The sequence below is a fragment of the Erithacus rubecula genome, assembly GCF_903797595.1.
Source record: "Erithacus rubecula genome assembly, chromosome: 3".
NCBI classification, from domain to species: Eukaryota; Metazoa; Chordata; class Aves; order Passeriformes; family Muscicapidae; genus Erithacus; species Erithacus rubecula.
This window is the reverse complement of record NC_136689.1, coordinates 3,709,538-3,727,960: the sequence shown is the minus strand read 5'-3', so window position 1 is coordinate 3,727,960 and position 18,423 is coordinate 3,709,538.

Genomic DNA, 18,423 nt, shown 5'->3' with positions numbered 1-18,423 from the left:
CTCACTTTTCAGCAGGTGCTGGATGATTTCATCCTGTCCTAAGCAAACCAAGTTCCCAAGCAATGTGAGGGGAGGGACCTGGTGATGTCCTGGCACAGGTTCCCAGGGATGCTGTGGAACATCCCTGGAAGGGAACAAGGATGGGGCTTGGAGCTCCCTGGGGTAGTGGGAGGTGTCCCTGCCCATGGCACAGGGCTGGAACAGAATGATCTCTGAGGTCCCTTCCAACCCAAGCCATGCTGATAAAATGCCTGGGTACCTTCCCTTTTGCATATCAGATACAGTAGATTCAACTCAGGTTTAAGCTCTAGTTTGGAATCTGCATGAGTGGCCCACACACAAAGATCTCTTATTGCTGTGATACCCTGGGGTCTCTCCTGATCTCTCCCCAGAGTTCCAGGATGCTGGAGATGTTCTGTAGCCCTGGCACTGAGCTGACAGGGACATTGCAGGTCCCTGGTGGCATCTCCACTGCACCACAGTGTGTGAGCAGCAAAATCTAAACTCCAGATGTGGGGAGAGGGTTCCCACAGGAGCTGCAGGGTTTGATCTCACCACTCTGGTGGCTGCTGGTTGCTTTGGATCCTCTGCCTAACCCAGGTGTGAAGAAAAATGTGCCTGGAGTGAACTCCTTTATTCACCACAACCTTGTGAAAGGAATCACACCCTCTCCCTGTGGGATGCACACAGGTTAGGGGATGTTGCAGTGGTTCCAGCTGTGCACCTTCAACATCTGCCTGTTCATACATTTGTCTATCTCACCTTTTTATTTTTTTTGTATGACTTCACACATCATGACAGAGTGATGAGGGGATGCTGTGGTGAGTCTAAGCACACTGGTTTTAACCCAAATAACTTCTTAATTATTTCTATCAATATTTGACATTTTGTATTAATTTATATTAGTTTATAAATTAATTATTAATACTTTTTATTAATTTTTAACCCCAAAGCAAATGGACAGACCTTGGTGGGGAGAATCTCTTTAAGTGCTGGTATCATTTTATACAAGCTCTAAGTGCTTTGACAGCCTGATTTAAACCATTAATACCATTAAGTATTTAATTAAGAAAGTGAATAATTAACTATATATGTTCATACAATAGTAGTCATGATAATACTCTGGTAATGAGCAATAATTAACGATGGGTTGTATTTGGAGAGGCAATAACAGGACTGACACCAGTGGGGTCAGGAATGTGCTCTGGGAATGGGCACTGAGGAGGGAACAGGAAAACATTCCTGGCACTGCATCCAGCCTTGTTTTACCTTCCTTACCTCAGCATCACCTTCAAGGGCTGTGGATTTGTGAGGGCTCCTGATTTGGGCAGAGCATTGTTGGGAGCAGGAGGTGGAACTGGAATATTCCAGAGCTCCTGCACCTTCTGCTGTTATGCAGCTGGGTCTGGCTCCCTTTCCCCCATCCCTCACCAAGCTCAAACACATCTGTGCTCCCCCAGCAGAGCTTAGAGAAACTTAGCAAGGATCACTCAGAACCCACCCTTATCCACTGCTGGGCACTTGTGTCAGGCACTGCAATAACATAGAAATAATAAAAATAATAATAAAAAGATGTCAGTATAATAATAATAAAAGGATGCCAGCTCCTTCCCCAGGTACAGGAATGGTGAGTCTTGCCAGGGACTGGTTGTCACCAGTCACTTATTGTCACTTTGTGTGTGTGCTAACACAAGCTGCTCCTCTCTGAGCTGAGGGCCATAAATAAGAATTAAATAATGGTAGCTGCAGTAGGGAAGATGATGGCAGTGTTATTGTGATAGATATCCATGCTGGACCCTCTGTGGGCTGTGGGATGAAATGTGAGCTTTCTACAGAGTCGGGAACAGCCCAGAGAGCGTTTGGAAAATTCCGGGGGAAAAAGTGATTTGACTTTTGGCCTTCTTCAGGGAGGAAACTCACAGGACATATTTTCCTGGCTGTGGGAGTAGCCTGTGAGAGGGGTAACATGTTCTCCATAAGTACATCCCCGTCTCACTTTGCATCCTCAGGAATGCAAGGCTAGCAGGAAAATGCAGCTGGGATTCTGTAATGAAAAATTCTGCCGACTCTTCAAAGAGCATCTCTGATCTCTTTCACAGGCACGCTCAGCTTCCAGAGAGATGCTGCTGACGTGAGGGGCTTCAGCAGGACCACACCAAGTGAAGGAGAAGTGCTGGCCCTGGGGGAAGAGGCTGTTGGGAGGGGAGAAATGTGGAGCTGTGGGGTGCCAGTGGATCAGGGCATTGCTGTCACAGTATTTTGGGGTGCTGCACCTGAGTGACAGTCATCCTGCTCCATCATCCATCCATCCATCCATCCATCCATCCATCCATCCATCCATCCATCCATCCATCCATCCATCCCTGAACCCCTCCCCAGAGACCCTCAATGACTTGTGCTGTGCTTTTTCACCTCTGTAGTTTTGCTCTCTTCGATTCCTCTGAAGTTTCCTCCCTCTCCCATTATCCAGTGGCCAAGGTCGCTGCTCAGAACATCAAGGATGGGAGAGGAGAAGGCAGGAACTGGCAAGATAAGGTGTTTCCAAGAATTCCTCCTCCTTCTTGCTCCCTACTCAGAGCCTCTGTGTTAAATCAGCAGAGGGTTTTCTGCCCCTTCTCCTGTCCCAGGCTGTCCCAGGACTGATCTGCTCTGGGACTCAGAAACCTTCCTGTAACCACTCAGCCTCATGCACTCACTTTCAGCTCTTTTGCCCTCAATTTTGCTCTGCCTGATCTTTCATGTTTCCCCCTGAGATAAATGTGCAGACAGCAGCTGCATCCCATCCCAGATCCCATTTCAGTAGACTAAGCAAGCTTGGGGAGCTCTTCTTGTGGGGCAGAAGGTTCATGGATCAAAGGCTTTGCTTTCACTTGCACCAGGCAATTTTCCCCAAGAGCAGATTTGTCTTGATATTATTAACATAGCTCAGGAGAGGGGAAAAATAATGGAATGTCCTTAGTCCTGGTGATGCCAGCCACATACAAAGAAATGGTGGGGTTTTTAAAAAAAAAAATATTTGAAAAGGAATATCCATCATGGCATCAAGGCTTGTAGGGAAAAAAAACTTGTGTGTTCTTTTTTCTCTTGCGTGAGCAATTCCATTTGTGGACTGGTGCTGAGAGAGCTGCTGGAGGATGAGAGCTTTCAAAAGTTAATTGATTAGAGGAAAATCCCACCTCTTTAATAGTTATTCAGACTCATTTCATATTTTTGCAGCTATTACATAGTTATAAAGTAGCTGATAGAAAAGCCCCTGCATTACAGATGGGAAAACTATTTCTCATGAAAAGATCAAAGTCCCAGTTTCCATATTTAAGCACCTTTACCAATAAGTCACATGCCAGGATAAGAAATTTCAGTGTCAGCTTTCTGCTTCCAGACCAACAAGACTCTTGAATGACTACTCAAAAGCAGAGACTTTAATTTTAATTAGATTTTCAATTGTTTTTAAAATTAAGTGCAATAAGGATATTGACAATTAATATTCTGTTCAGCTCTGTCATTTAACCAACCTTTTCAAGGAGATAACCCCTGGCTCAGGATCAGCTGTGGATGGTCACTCTTAGGAGCATTTCTTCACTAAATAGGAGCTTATTTCACTGAGAGTTTACACTCCTGTGGTGACAATCCATCACTGCTCACAGGACTGGTGCTGTCAGTAAAACCTTATTTACTGCTCCTCTGACCAAGTAAAAGCTTTCCAAACGGGCAAGAACACACATGTCTCTAGAGAAAATGAGAGACCTTGGCTTCTGGGAACAGCTCAGCCAACCCTCCCAAAGTCTGGAACTTTTCACAGGCTTGTGTTACTGCACAAAATAAATCCAGCCCACAGAACCCTTGATCTGCCAGCAGCACCAACAAAGTGCCAGCACAGTTGGACTCAGTGATCTCAGAGGACTTTTCCAACCTCAGTTATACTGGGATTCTAAGAAAATCAATGAAAACCAAGCAAGGGTGACCTTCTCTGGAAGGAGAGCACGAGGAAATTTCTTGATCTCCAAGACTCACAGAGGGAGAGCTTTTTGAGTTCAGCTGGGTAAGGGGCTGCAAAGTGACAATTCCATTTCTCATGATTTTGTCTGGAGTCTCGGGCTGCCATGCTGGTGGTGGGGAGTCCACAACAGGTCCCTGGGAATTTCACCTTTCACTCATTTTTTCCCCTTATATCATAAAATTCCAGTCATGAGTCCATGAGGGTGTGACAATCACAGGTTTCCATTTTCAGCTGAAAGGCTCCAAATGTGACTTTGAGACCTGCAAGTACAGATGGAACTAAGAAGAAGTCACAATTACTAATTTAATATCTCAGACTGAAGACTGGCCTTGCTGAGGAAGTGCCCTTGAATTTTGTCTGCTCCAGGCCAGCAAAGCTGCAGAGGGAAGTTAATTTTTAACCTCCCTGTGGAGTGTTTTGAAGGTCAGGAGATGTGAGGTGGTTCACCAGCCACCTATCTGCATGTCTGTGATATAAATGCTTGTACTGAGAGAGGCTCACAACCCACCCCTGGCTCTCTGGTGCCATTGGAGGTGCCCAGGATGTCCCACCAGGGCAGAATGGCACATATCTTCTGCAGGTCCTAGGCCAGGCTTGTCACCCTGTCCTGAATTCTCTGGAGCTTTCCAATACCACTGGCTGCTATGTTAAGGACTGAATTATTCTTCCATATCAGGGTGAATCTGTTCAGCCTGCAGCTGAAGGGACAATGCTCTGTCCTGTGTGCCCACCCAGCCTCTCAGCATTGAGTAAGAACAAGGAAGCACTCACCTGGTGCTAAGGAATCTCTGGATGCTGCCTCCTGGGTTAATAACTCACTGTGTGGGAGCAGTGAAGGACATCCCTGGTTTTCCTTGAGGGTCAGATGTGAGAAGGGAAATGAGGAGCTCAGCACTGGCCTTGGTGGGGCTCTGTGAGCCAAATGGTGATGGTCTCTCACAAAGTGTGGACATTTTATCACAAGGGCTGCACCCTCACCCTCCAGTGCTCTCCAGGGACAATTTGGAGAGTCCTCACTACCTTTACAGCCTCAGCAAGGAGGGCAGCTGGAGGGGGAGGGAGCCCCAGGCATCCAGGGCAGTGCTGGAAAGCAGATGGGGCTGAGCACTGCCCAGGTTACAATGCAAAGATGTGCCCAAAAATATGGATTCTATCACTATCTGTTAAATACCAGGGTCAATGTTCTTTATCTTTCTCACAACCCATCCTCCCTCCAGGAGATATCTTCTGTTAATGGGCCATTGAATCCCAGTTCATGACTGATAAAATTACATCATCCCATTACATCATCCCCAACCGAGGGGGAGGAGCCAAGACTTTCCTACCTAGATAAAAACTGAGATTTTGAACACCAAGGCAGCCCTTACCCACTGGTTTCGACAGGACAAGAGCTACCAGATCTTTCTACAGGATCACTGCTTCAACAAGACTCCTTCATCTGGACAACCACCACCCTGACCAGTGGGGTGCAGGTTGTATTCTGGTTCTGTCAGTGTTTTGGTTTTTGTTAATACTATTGCCTCTAATTTATTTTTTTATCTTTTTTTTTTTTTTTTTTTTTTCTTATTAAATTGCATTTCTGACTTGGAGTCTCTCACTGGTTTTGCTTTCAAGCCAGTGCAAGCACAGAGACAAAGGAGCTCCAGCTTACCCAGACACACCTGTGGATCTGCAGCAGGGGTGGCTGATACAGCTGGTGTCCTCCCAGCTTGGAGAGCTTGGACTGTGGGGGCAAAGCCCCTCTCACCAGGCAGGCCATGAGAGAAATGTGAGGAGATGAAAAAAGGGAGCTAAACCTTCCATCCTCTGCAAGATCTGATCTTCCTTTTCAACTGCCTGAACAGCTGTGAAACCTTCTCTTCCCTCTCCATCACATTGTCCTGCTCAAAATTATTTCAGCAAATCAACTCCTTCTCTTCTCCTTTTTTCTCCTGCAAGTTTCAAACTACCCCAACCCCACTCTGACAAATCTGCCTGAAACCACAGCTGCTTCTGCATCCCTCGTGCCCAGCCTGCCTGTTTTCATCGAGTGCTCTCTGCCAGACACATACATGTATACACAAATGTATATTTTTATGAGCCTCTATTTTCCCCCCAGCACTATTTTCTTTCCACTGTCTTGGTTTTGCTCCCTCTCTGGCCTCACAGGGCCATTTGTCACTCTTTGGATGTTTTTTCCTTTATCAAGATGTTTTCTCCTGGAATGCTTCCCGCCAACGCAGGCTGCCTGGCCCATTAACTTCCAGAGTTCAGCTGACAGCCTGGACTCCAAGGCCCATTGCCTTGTGATACTGACTGCTCCTGAGGTGCAGGAATTAGCTGGTAAAATGACCCAGTCACATGCACAATAGGAAGAAGAAATACAGTTTCAGGGTACAATAAGATAATAAATTTTGCAGCTGCGCTGGGATCCTTTTTTCTCTCTCTCCCTCCTGCTTTTCACTCCTTCCTCTTGTGTGATAATCTGATAAATGGCTGTGGAAGTTTGACTGTTTTTTAGCTGGGGCTTTATGGAAGCATTTGCTGCTGCAGACAAATTGTGTTAAATTTCTCACAAACACACCGAAGCCTCCAATCCATTGTCATTCACGGAGATTGATCAGGCTTGTGCCCACACCACTGACAGCAGCAAGACCCCTGAAATCTTTGTTTAAGCACTCAACTGGTGCCACACATTATCTGTATTTAAATTAGCCAGCCTGCATTTGAGGATTCATTATGCTTCCCTGCTAATTGGGTCTTGCTAATGATCATTAAGCCCGACGTCCCCACCATCTTGTTAGCTGACAATTTAAAGGGATGGTAAAAGGCAGCCAGCAGGGAGGCTGCACAATTCCAGAGGTTGTTAATGGCTCTGGAGCTGGTCCAGCTTTGAGCTGGGGGTTTGATGCCAGCTCAACATGTGTGTTGACGTAATTGCTGTGGCAGACACCGTGCAGGGCATGAGGTGATGGCTACTGAGTGCTGTGGAACTGGGGAATCCTGCTGGGGATGCTCCAGGGTCCTTGGGAGTGGGTTATGAAGATCCCTGGATTGAGGGGGTTCAGGCTAAGAGGCCTTGGTCAAGGGGATCTCTGTGGTTTGCCACCACCCAGCTCACCACAAAGTGAATTATTTATCTCCTCTGTCTTGCTATGGAAGTGCACAGTGGGGTTTGTGGCCCACACCTCATGAAGAGCAGGTGATGGATGGTCCTGTCTTCTCTGGGTAAGCATTTTCCTACAGCTAAGGCAGCCCTGGGGGAATCCCACCTTCCATGGCCATCCTACAGTTTCTGTGGGTCACTGCCCCCTGCTCAGCATCTTCTCAAGGTGAATTTCTGCCTCTGTTTTTCCACAGCAGGGCTGAGGGCTGTGACATGCACCCACTGACTGCCTTTGCAAAGGGGAGAAGACAGGCTGGGTTTGAGCATGAGCAATTAGAATTTTGAGGAATGCTAAAAAACAGGCTGGATTTGAAAAAGAGCAATTAGAATTTTGAGCAATGGTTAAAAAACAGGCTGGGTTTGAACAAGAGCAATTTGAATTTTGAGTGGTGGCAGCTCCATGTTAGTGCAGCCACGGGGATCTGACTGGAATTATCTCCTGGGATTATCTCCTGGATACCCACAAACCTGGGCCAAGCTTCCTCCAGGTGGCCAGTCCTGACAGCAGATGCTGTGGGAGAGCCAAGGGGTGAGGAAAGTGAACCACAGAGGTAGTTACACCTCCACCCTGATGATTTAGTGATAATTACACATTGAAAAGCAAAACGAGCTGTTTGCATAGCAACTGCAATATAACTGCAGAGTAATTACAGCTCTGCCTCAGAGGGATTGCTGGCCCTGTAGAAAACTCCTGTCCTGCCTCTGCTCCAGTGTGTATCCCAGATGGGAAAAGGGGAATCAGCACAGGGATGGACAAACACCCCAGGGCGTGGGAGGCACGGTGGGGTCTTCAGAAATACCTGAGGGGTGCTGGAAGGATCCATGAACCCAGCTGGAGCACAAGTCCTGGGTTGGGGATGATTCCCCAGGAGAGGGCTGGAAAAAGGAGGAGGGGAAGGTGCCCTGGTGTGGCCAGAGCACACAGCAGCTGTTCCAGCCAGTGGGGAAGGGCTGGGAGTGTCAAGGGCAGACAGTCCTCAGAAAACAGCTACTGTGGGTATGTGTGGTTTCTCTTTTTTGTTTGGGATCCCATGTGGCTGGAAAGCCAAAGAACCAGGGCAGGAATGTCACAGAACCATAGAATGTTTTGGGTTGGGAGGGACCCTTAAAGGACATCCCCCTGCCATAAGCAAGGACATCTTCAACCAGACCAGAGAATATGGACTGAAAACCAACCCCAGATGGGCCAAGGCACACTGCAGATTCCTTAGGAATAGGTACTTGAGCCTGAAGAAACAGTGGTACCCATTGAGCAAAACCCACAGACCAGGCTGAGATGGAGCTGTAATTATTAATTACCACAGAACTTCCTGTGGATGAGTTCAGTTCCATGGCCTGCTTAGAGCCAAATAACCACATATGGATTCTCCCAAAAAAAGTAATGCATCTTTCTCTCTTTCTGCTAAATGAGTGAGAAGTCAACCTGAAAGTGTCCCACATATTACTAAACTTTTCTTGGGGTCTCAACACAAAATAAAGTGCCAAGGCACTGAAGCAACAGCCTCCCCTTGACCTAAAGAGGGTCCCAAGAAGCTGAATATCCTCCTCTCTCAATCCTGAGCTGAATCTTTACCACCTTGGGGAATTCACAACTGGTATTAGGTGACAAATCTCAAGAGATTTTAGGTGTCACTGCATTAATAAAACAAAAATTGAGAAGCCCTGCAGGCTTGGAGGCATCTTGTGCCTTTCAAGGGACCAGAGATGCCCCCACAGTGGGTCTGGGGAGGAGCCACATGGGAAGCTGGTGGACAAGGGGGACATCTCCAAGCGCAAAATATTTGGGAACAGTTGGTTGAGGAACTCTATTGTGCAGGCTCTGTAGTCCTGGTTGTAATTTATCACAGATGTGGAAAATAGGGCAGATGAATCATGCCCTGAAAGTGTCTGTTTCTGCTGACTACAAAGGGAGCTCGGGGTGACCAGCTCTGCTGGAAACATCTGCATTGTGGATACATGAAGTCAGGTGAGAGAAATCCCACATCTCCCTCTGCTCCGTCTCTGTTTCTTACCTGGAACAGTCACTTCTCAATAAAAGGCCATCCCAGCCTCTAGGGCTACCTAATCCTGCACTGAGCTGCTTAAATAAATGACAGTGGTCAGCTGAGTAGGAATTCCTGCAGACTTGTTTGCAAAGTCAAAGTCAGTTTTGAAGCAAGGCTGTTTTACTTTAGTGCAGTGGATGAGAATTCAGCAGAAATCTCAGAGCTGAATGAAAGTTTTTTAGTGCAGCCAACAGGAAGATGAGTGATGCAACTGCCCCACTCTTCCCAGCCTTTCTTGTTCTCAGATTAAATTCAAACCATTGTATTCCACCCCAACAGTCTGCACTTCCCACAAGTTCTTGTGCTGACTTACACATATTTCACTCATGAGAATTATTGTGGGGGTAATGGGAGAAATTTGGATTCTTCTCTCTCCTCCACCCCAAACAATCCAGTCCTGAGCCTTCCCAGGAACAAGCAACTCATCTAAAGGCCTTCCATCAACCTGAGCCCCAGGCAAAGTGTTGAAAAAAGGATGTGTTTAAATATCATCAAATTAAACCCCAGGCAGACTGGTGATAGAAATATGTTTAAATGTCATCATTAGGTTTCATTGTTACCAACCTGCTAGGAGTGCAGCACCTCTCACACTCAAGGAGACATCAATGAATTGGTTTCTTCTGTCTTCTATGTAACTCAGACTTTATTTTATAACCAATTAAATTAGTGGTGGATAGCAGATTGGGTTTTGTTGGGTTTTTATTGGTTTGGGTTTTTTTCTCAGAGAAGGGAGGGGTTTGAAGAGGCAAAGAGGAGAAAGTGGAGAGAAAGCAGCAGCCAAGGCTGGTTTGACCAGGCAGGGTTTGATGTATAGACCTGTGCAGCAGGCAATGGGCTGCAGCCACAGCAGAGCATCTGTCAGATGGCAACTCACAGTCCTTGCAATCTGTGCTGGAGGCAGCCCAAGGGCCCCAGCCAATGCTCCCAGCTCTCCAGGCCCTGTCCCCAGCCCTTAACTCCATCTTCTTTACATCCCACTGAAGGAGGAGGCTCCTCTGCTGCTCTTCTGCAGCACAGCAGTGACATCCAGGGGCCACTGCATTTGCTGTGATCAGCCTGCTGATATCCAAGAGCACCTCAGCCAAAAAAACACTGAAGGTACTTGGAAAGATCCCCATCAACATCCACAACTTTTGATCCATCTGTTTTCCTCCATGGTTTTTAGCAGTTAGTAAAAGAAGGGCTCTTGTGCCTGATTACCTTTGTTGTCACCTTTTTGGCTGAGTAATCTAAGAAAAGCTCACTATGCCAGCTTTCTGTTCAACACATGAAGTGACTTTGTGTGCTGTGATTCACCTAAATCTCCCCAAACCATGACCTACAGCAATAACAGGAGGTCCACCCACATCTCTGGATCCATAGTGGCATAACCTCAAGCTTTTGCACCAAAACCCAGCCATTCTACTCCTCCAAAATTGGGGTCAGCCAATTACCAAGGCAAAGGTCACCTTGATGAGAGAGCAGGTGGCACGAAAAACCTGCCAGCCTTTGCTGGATGCCAGGAGGTCATCTGGACTTCAGGGGGAAACCTGACCTCTGCACAGCTGGTTCAGAGCTCTCACTTGGATTTAATCTGAATCTCCCAGACTCCATCTCATTACAGCTTTCCCTGATGCCATTTCCAGGGTTTATACCTGTGCAGATGCTGATAACCTGCAGTACAGTCACTTCATTTCCCCCTTGGATCTGTTTTTCTCTCTGTAAAGTAGGCTTCCAATGCCTAAAATCACTCTGGCAGGAATCTTTGTTGTTTCCTTAAGATCTTTTTTTGGGCATGTGAACATCAGTACTAGACATAACTTTTCAGAAATGGTCTCACTAATGCTGTTTACAGAGATAGTATCAGTTCAGCACTCCCACTTCATATTTGCTCAGCCAAGGATTACTCCAACCTTCTTGGCCAAGGCATTGCTGGGAGTTCAAACACCAGCAGTTGTCTACCAGGACCTTTCCAGTTGGTTCTGAGTCACTGATTTCCAGGATGTATCCCCCCCTACACACATCCCCTAAGGTGTGACCTCTTCATTGCTCCAAAACATTCCCCTTTTTCTGTGGCCACACCAAAATGAGTTTTCAGTGGTTCCCACTTCAGCCAGAAGCACCTGCCTGCACAACCAGGCTGTGCCCATGGCTACTTGCCACCAATCTTGTTTTCATCTTGTCTGCAAATTTAATCTGCTCTTTGGTTTTGGGTTTTTTTTTTTCCATTCACAAATCAGGGGGTGCTGCTCTGTGGTAGTGATCGGATCATTCTCCAGCTATTTGCTCCTTGCATTTTTCTTCCTCCCACTTTTTCTCAGCTTTACTTCCCCTCCCATGCTTTTACTCCTTTTTGCTAGCATCAGTTGGTTCTGGTTTTGCTTTCTGAAGGTGGCTTGTTGGGCTCAAATCACTGGGCACGATGGCAGATGTTTGGGATTGAGGGGAGGTGTAATGAAAGAGGATCACACTGACAACATGCCCTGCATGTCTCTGCTCTGCCTAGACCAGATGTGCACCATGTGGCCCAACACAACAGTCATCAGGCACTGAAATTCAGAATATGAAAATATTCCACAGAAAAGAAGTGCATAAAGCTACTGGAGGCGGCTCACCAAAAATCTCTTATTCTCAGCAAAAAAAAAAGAGATTTCCCATGGCCCAGTAACTGTTTTGATAACCCTTTCACTGGTTTAGCAGAATACTAATAAATAGGTAGCAAAGGAAATATTTTTCTACAGGCTTAACTACAGCAAGCCAAGCATTTTATTCATTTTTATTTTTCTCCCTTTTTTTTGGGCTTTCCTGGGCTGGGTGGGGCAGGCTGGAGAGATGGACTAAGTGCTTACATTAAAGAAAAAGTGGAGATCATGCACTTGTACACTTAATTCCTGGTTGGGGTGTGCTGAGAAATGAGAGAAGAAACTGGGGGGGGGGGGGAAGGGATTAAATTATCTTTGTAAATAATAGGTGTTATGTACCCAACTTGTGTGGAAGCAGGTGACAAGAAACCTCTCACTGGAGCCATGTTAATGCACAAGCAAAGGCTGGGCTTTGGGGTTTTCTTGTGCAAAAGCTGCTTGCATTCCTCAGTTTCAGCCACTGAGAGAGCTGCCTCTGTAGAGGATGCAGTCATGGAATCATAGAATGGTTTGGGTTGGAAGAGACCTTAGAAACCATCCAATTTCAACCCTGTTCCATGGGCAGGGACACCTTCCACTATCCCAGGTTGCTCCAGCCTGGCCTTGAGCACTTCCAGAGATGGAGCAGCCACAGCTCCTCTTGGCAACCTGTGCCAGGGCCTCACTTCTTTTTTAGCAAAGAATTTCTTCTTTAATCTAAATCTTCCTTCCTACAGCTTCAGGTTATTCCCCTTCTCCAAAGTCCCTCTCCAGCTCTCTCATAGCCTTCCAGACCACTGGAAGGTGCTCTAAGGTGTCCCAGGAGCCTTCTCTTCTCCAGGCTGAACACCTGGAGCTCTCTAAGCCTGTCCAGGATAGAATTTCATCATTTTTTCATGGTTGCAAACCCCTGACTGCCTGTTCCCCACTCTGCAGCTGGAGAGCTGAGGCAGGGCAGGTCCAGCCCAGGGTCCTGCAGACAGCCCATGGCAGAGGAGATGGATGCTCAGAAGCTGCTGCTGCCCCATCCTCCCTCCTTCCTGCCTGACCCTGCAGCAGGGCATGGCAGGGCAGAGATGCTGAGGATCATCTCCTGACTGGAGACTGAACCAAACATTTCAAAGGACTATTCTTCTGTTTAAAAGCATATCTTCTTTGGATCTCTTATGGAAAGCACAAAAAGCTTTTCAAAAGAGCCAGCATGATTATTCATGACTACTCATTTGCAGCGGGGCTTGTTTTCCATGGCAGCACCGATGAGCTCACCTGAATAAAGATTTTGGGGGGAGAATGGGTGGCTGGAGGCTTTGCACAGGACAAGATGTGGGCTGGCACAGTCCCTCTGTGCTGGGCAAAGAGCAGAGAGCTCATTGCCATCCCCATCCTGGTGCTGGTCCAGCTGCCCTCACACAGCTGTGCTGAGCCCCTGGCACTGGGAACTCATCCCTGCCTGCTTTATTTACCAGTATCCAACAGAGGAAGGGCTTGGGGGCACACTGGGATTTCCAGGGAAGCTCTTGATGGATGAGCACACCTGATGGATGGTTCCTGCCAGGAGAGCCTGCAGCCATGAGCCCAGGGCTGTGTGAGGAGGATGTGGCAGTGCAGGGGAGGCAGCCCAGCTCACCAGTAAAGCCCAGCCTAGCTCAGGATGATTTCCCAGCAGGCAGAATGCCCCGTCCCCTCCTGCTCACCCCTGGCCTCCATGTACTCCAACCAGCAGGGACTGGAATTTCCTGACTCCTGAGACCTCAGCTGTGCTGCTGCAACACCCACTGGAGTCTCCTTTGCTTCCCCCCAGTTTTGTTTGTGCTTTTGCACAGGGAGAAAAAAATAAAAAACAAAAACAAACCAAGGAAGCAAGTGGAGGTTTCTGAGAGCAGGCAGCGAGGCTGGGCTGCTCTGATCAGCTCATTCTTGCAGCTCATTGGGATGGGGAGCTGAGGATTGCAGCAGCAGCTGTGAGCAATGTGGTGCAGCCCGAAATGCAGGCAGGCTTTGGGCTGTCTGCTGTGTGATGCAACCCCTCCTTTAATTTGTTTTCCAGAAAATTCGCTTGGAGGAGTGCTCTGCAAGCAGCTTGGCAGAGGCAGGGAGGATGTCAGCTGTCAGCCCTGGCCAGCAGGATGGCCTGGGGGCTTGCAGGGCTGCCTGCCCTGCCCGGGAAAAGCCTTTGGGTCGGGTCCACAGAGAGTTACTGCCGGTCACCCACTGTGCCAGGCTCCAGCACTGCTATTTGTATGGCCAGAGTGGCCAGCACAGAGCACTCTGCACCTGTGGATGTGACAGTAAAACCAGGGATAAATAACAGCCCAAGCAGGAGCCAGTGCAATTCCATCTGTATTAAGTGAATGCAGTTAAGTGGAGAAGGATTCTCAGGCTGGCTGAGAGCGGCTTTTCTTTCCTCTGTGGGTCTAAGGATGCATGTCCAAAAAGCATCTGGAGCATTCAGCACAGAGAGCTTTGCCTGCTCTGTTCTGCACCACTTGACTCTTTATCTGTGGGATATGGAGGGAGCATGGCTGAGAGGGAAGCACAAAGTGTGTCAGCTTCAGTGGGAAAGGCACAAACTGGCAAGTGATCTGCTTGTCTTCCTTCCTTCCTTCCTTCCTTCCTTCCTTCCTTCCTTCCTTCCTTCCTTCCTTCCTTCCTTCCTTCCTTCCTTCCTTCCTTCCTTCCTTCCTTCCTTCCTTCCTTCCTTCCTTCCTTCCTTCCTTCCTTCCTTCCTTCCTTCCTTCCTTCCTTCCTTTCCTTCCTTCCTCCTTCCTTCCTTCCTTCCTTCCTTCCTTCCTTCCTTCCTCCTTCCTTCCTTCCTTCCTTCCTTCCTTCCCTTCCTTCCTTCCTTCCCTTCCTTCCTTCCTTCCTTCCTTCCTTCCTTCCTTCCTTCCTCCCTCCCTCCCTCCCTCCCTCCCTCCCTCCCTCCCTCATGTTTATTAAGATTCCACGGATTTGTGCTGAGGTTCAAAGCCCTGTCGCATCTTCTCCTTCTCTTGGAAGTCAAGGAAAGCTAGGTTGTCCTTTCCCACACACTCAGAGCCACAGGGGACCCCCAAGGCCACCATGCCCACCTGTGGCTTCAAGCAGAACCTCACCAGCTCCAGCCTTAACAGGTGTTTCTGTAAAAGAAGCAGCAACTGGTGCTTGCTCCTCCCAAACCTCCTGGCACTATGTCTTGGTCCCTGCTCACCCCTGCTTATCCCAGATTTCTCTTGCTTGTAGCACATCCTGTGCTTGTCCTGCCCTTCAGGGACACTGAGAACAGACTGTCCCTTGGTGTCCTCAGCAGCCTTTCACCCTTCCTTGGCCTGTGTGCCATGTCCCAAATGGGATGGGGAGGTCAGTTCTGCATTTCCTGGCAGTGAGTATGTGAAGGAGTGTAATTATTTATGGGAAAGGAGGTTCTGGCATGTTTTCCTCCCGTGTGTCACCCCCAAAATCTCATTTGGGTCATCAGGGAGAGGACTACTGGGGCAAGACCACTGGAAATCAGCTCCCTAACTTCTTTATGACTGCTGACCCAGGGCTGGAAAAATGGGCACAAGTGATGACCTTACTGGCTCCAAAGGGATTAATTGAATATGTGCCTAAATGCTTTTCTGGAGGAGGTCAGAGGCAGCTGCAGGGGACACTGCAAGGTGGGATGGGAGAGCAGCTGATGACTCTCCTGGTCTCTGGAGCGTGGCAATTGCTGGGCATTAAGGCTGAGCACTGCGGGTGAGCAGGACAGAGCAAACTCCTCCTCACTACCTTGCTGCAGGTCACCTCTTCCATTACTCACTGAGTCATTTCCCCCTGCAGAGAAGGACAAGCTGAAGAATTTGGTTGGCCAGATTGTATTTTTTTTCCCCCCTTTTGGAGAAATAATAGCATAGCATTTCCTCTGCCTTGTCCTCTCCTGTGCTGTACTGGTAGCTGCACTGAAGCTGATTGATTAGTTTAATAACACTCAGTTGATATGCAGCCATAAAATTATGCACTTTTACTCATCAGGCTGATTGAACTCCTCTGCTGACTGTACAGGAGCAGAATGGCAGAGTTAAAATAATGAGGGAAACAGCCAAGGGAAAAGCAAGCGTGGTGGTGTTATTGTTTTAAAGCTGAGGAAGAAAATGAGTCCAGGGAGGAGCTTTTCCAAAATAAACACCAAAATACAGAGGGAAAATGTTAAGATGTAATTAGCATTGGTACAAGTGCCATTAAATGTCTGCTGGGGTTGGAGAGCTTCTTTCACACCCACCTGGTCTGTTTTGGGGTTTCAGGAGGTTGGGGCTGACCCTGTTGAACATCCCTGGTCCCCTCATCATCAGAAAGGGTAAGAGGGGCTGGAGACTTTTGCAGGGTGAATAAACTCAGTGGGAAAAATATGGGAATTCAGTTTGTTGTTTAGCTTGGGGCTGGTTTTGGTTGGTTGTTTTTTTTCTAATTCTGGCCAAGGAGGGTAGGATATGCAGATGGAACTGAGGAAAAAACCAAACAAAAAAACCAAACAAAAAACCAAACCATGGCTGGGAAGAAATTGTTCCCTCTGCCCCCATGCTAATGGCATCAGTGGAGGGGAAATGGTATAATGGGAGCAGCAGGGCTCCTGCAGCCTGGCCTGGCAAGGACAGGACTCCTCTCAGTGCCATCCCCACAGCCCTGAGCTCTGCTCTTTGTGCTCCTGGGCACAGGGAGCTGAAGTCAGCCTGTGTCCTGCAGGGTGTCAGTCACACTCTCTGGAGCCACCGAAGGGAATTGAAGGTTCCTGCTCAGCCATGAATCAATATGCAGGAGCAGGCTGATGAAAAGCCACACAGCCCCCATCCATGCAAGGAGAATGGCATTTAAGCTTTATATCCCAATAAAATATTTCCCAGAGCCCCAGCATGGCTTGCTCTGGTGACAGGCTCCCTGTTTGTCCTGCACACATTCATTTTATTTATAAGACCAATTTGTCTGGAATAGGTCAGCCAGCTCCTTGTGCCCGTGATCCCCATCACTCCCTGTGCAACATTTTAATGTGAAACATTTTAATTGAACCTGCTCACGTGCTGTGTCCCCAGCACAGGGCTGGCAGCCTTGACCCCAGGCCCAGTCTCCATCCAGAATGCAAAACTAACCAGATTTCTCCTTTGGGGCTCATCTCCCTGAAGGAGGGGATGGAATAAGTGGCACTTGGTGTTTATTTCTCCCAGAGAAATGCCTGGCAGATGGTTGCACAACTCCTCTTGCCCTTTCTCCCTGCTTGCACCCTGTCCAGGTTGCTCCTGGAAGCAAGGCTCTCTTTCCCATTTGCCTCAAAGGGCTTTGGCTCAGGCCATGTGTGCAGATGACACAATGACATAGCCAAGGGTGCTGCTTCTCCAGCTGTTTATTATGGGGGCCCAAGAAGCAGGAGTGAGGTTCTGGGTTGGCAGAACTTTTGTCTTTGCTTTGTCTCTCTGTTGTTGAGTGTCTGCTTCCATCCTGGCAGCCTCTGCTCACCCTTGGGCTCAGCAAAGTGGAGGCTGCACCTGAATCCAGAGCACTCTGGTGCTAAGGAGCAGCTCTGGCTGTGGGACACAGGATGGAAAAGAGAAACACACACTGGGTTTGTGAGACTTTGCTTTTATTCATCTGCAACCAAGGTAAAAAGAGACTATGCAAACCACTAACAAAATGTCTTCCTGCAAGTGCAAATCTTGGTAAAAGCTGTCAGGGTTTCTTTATGCAATGGAGTTGGAAAGCTAAATTTAACTGCTCCTTCAGGCTTTCCTCCCCTTTCTTTTGTTTTCTGGCAAAAGCCCCATTACCAGGATGGAAAGCTTCAGTATTGAAATTTTCCATTAAAGTTTTAAAAAAACAACCACCACCAACCTTTCCAAAAAAAAAAAAAAAACAATAGTAAAATCTACCAAAGCTTTCTTTCCCCCTCTCCTTATGCTGAGCAGGTGCAAAGAAGAGCATTTTCCAAGGTAAAGGATGACACAGGAAGAAAGCATAAGAGGAAGCAAGGGAAGGTGACATGTGGACAGAGACTGCAACAACAAACAATATTCTGACTCAAAGGATGCTGTAAACATGTTGTGCATACTCAAAAATACTTTTTAACCATTTTTAAACTGCTTCTTGCCAACTGAGAGGGGAAGCCTAACAACGAGTGCCTGGTTATTCCTGATTCCTGCTCTTGGCAGAAGGTTTGGCTTAGTGACCTCCTGAGGTCCTTTCCAACCTCATTTCATCTCTGATCCTGCAAGAACAAGTCATTGAGCTCACCTGAGTCCTTGTGCAGATTGCATTAAGGAAGATGAAGAGAATGTGGCAAGTGAAGAACTGAATTAATTCAGCCTACATTGAATATCTTCCTCCAGACTTGAGTATCACAGAACCCCTTGAGTTGGAGAAGACCTCTAAGGCCACCAAGTCCAACCATTAACTCAGAACTGCCAAAGCCACCACCTGTCCCCAAGTGCCACATCTACATCTCTTTTAAGCCCTCCAGGGATGGTGACTTCACCCCTTCCTTGGGCAGCCTGTGCCAGCGCTTGGCACAAACTGAAACCATTTCCTCTGGTCCTGTTGTTTGTTATTTGGGGGAAGAGCCTTACTTCCACCTGGCTGCACCCTCCTGTCAGGGAACTTTGGAGAGCCAGAGGGTCCCTCCTGAGCTTTCTTTTC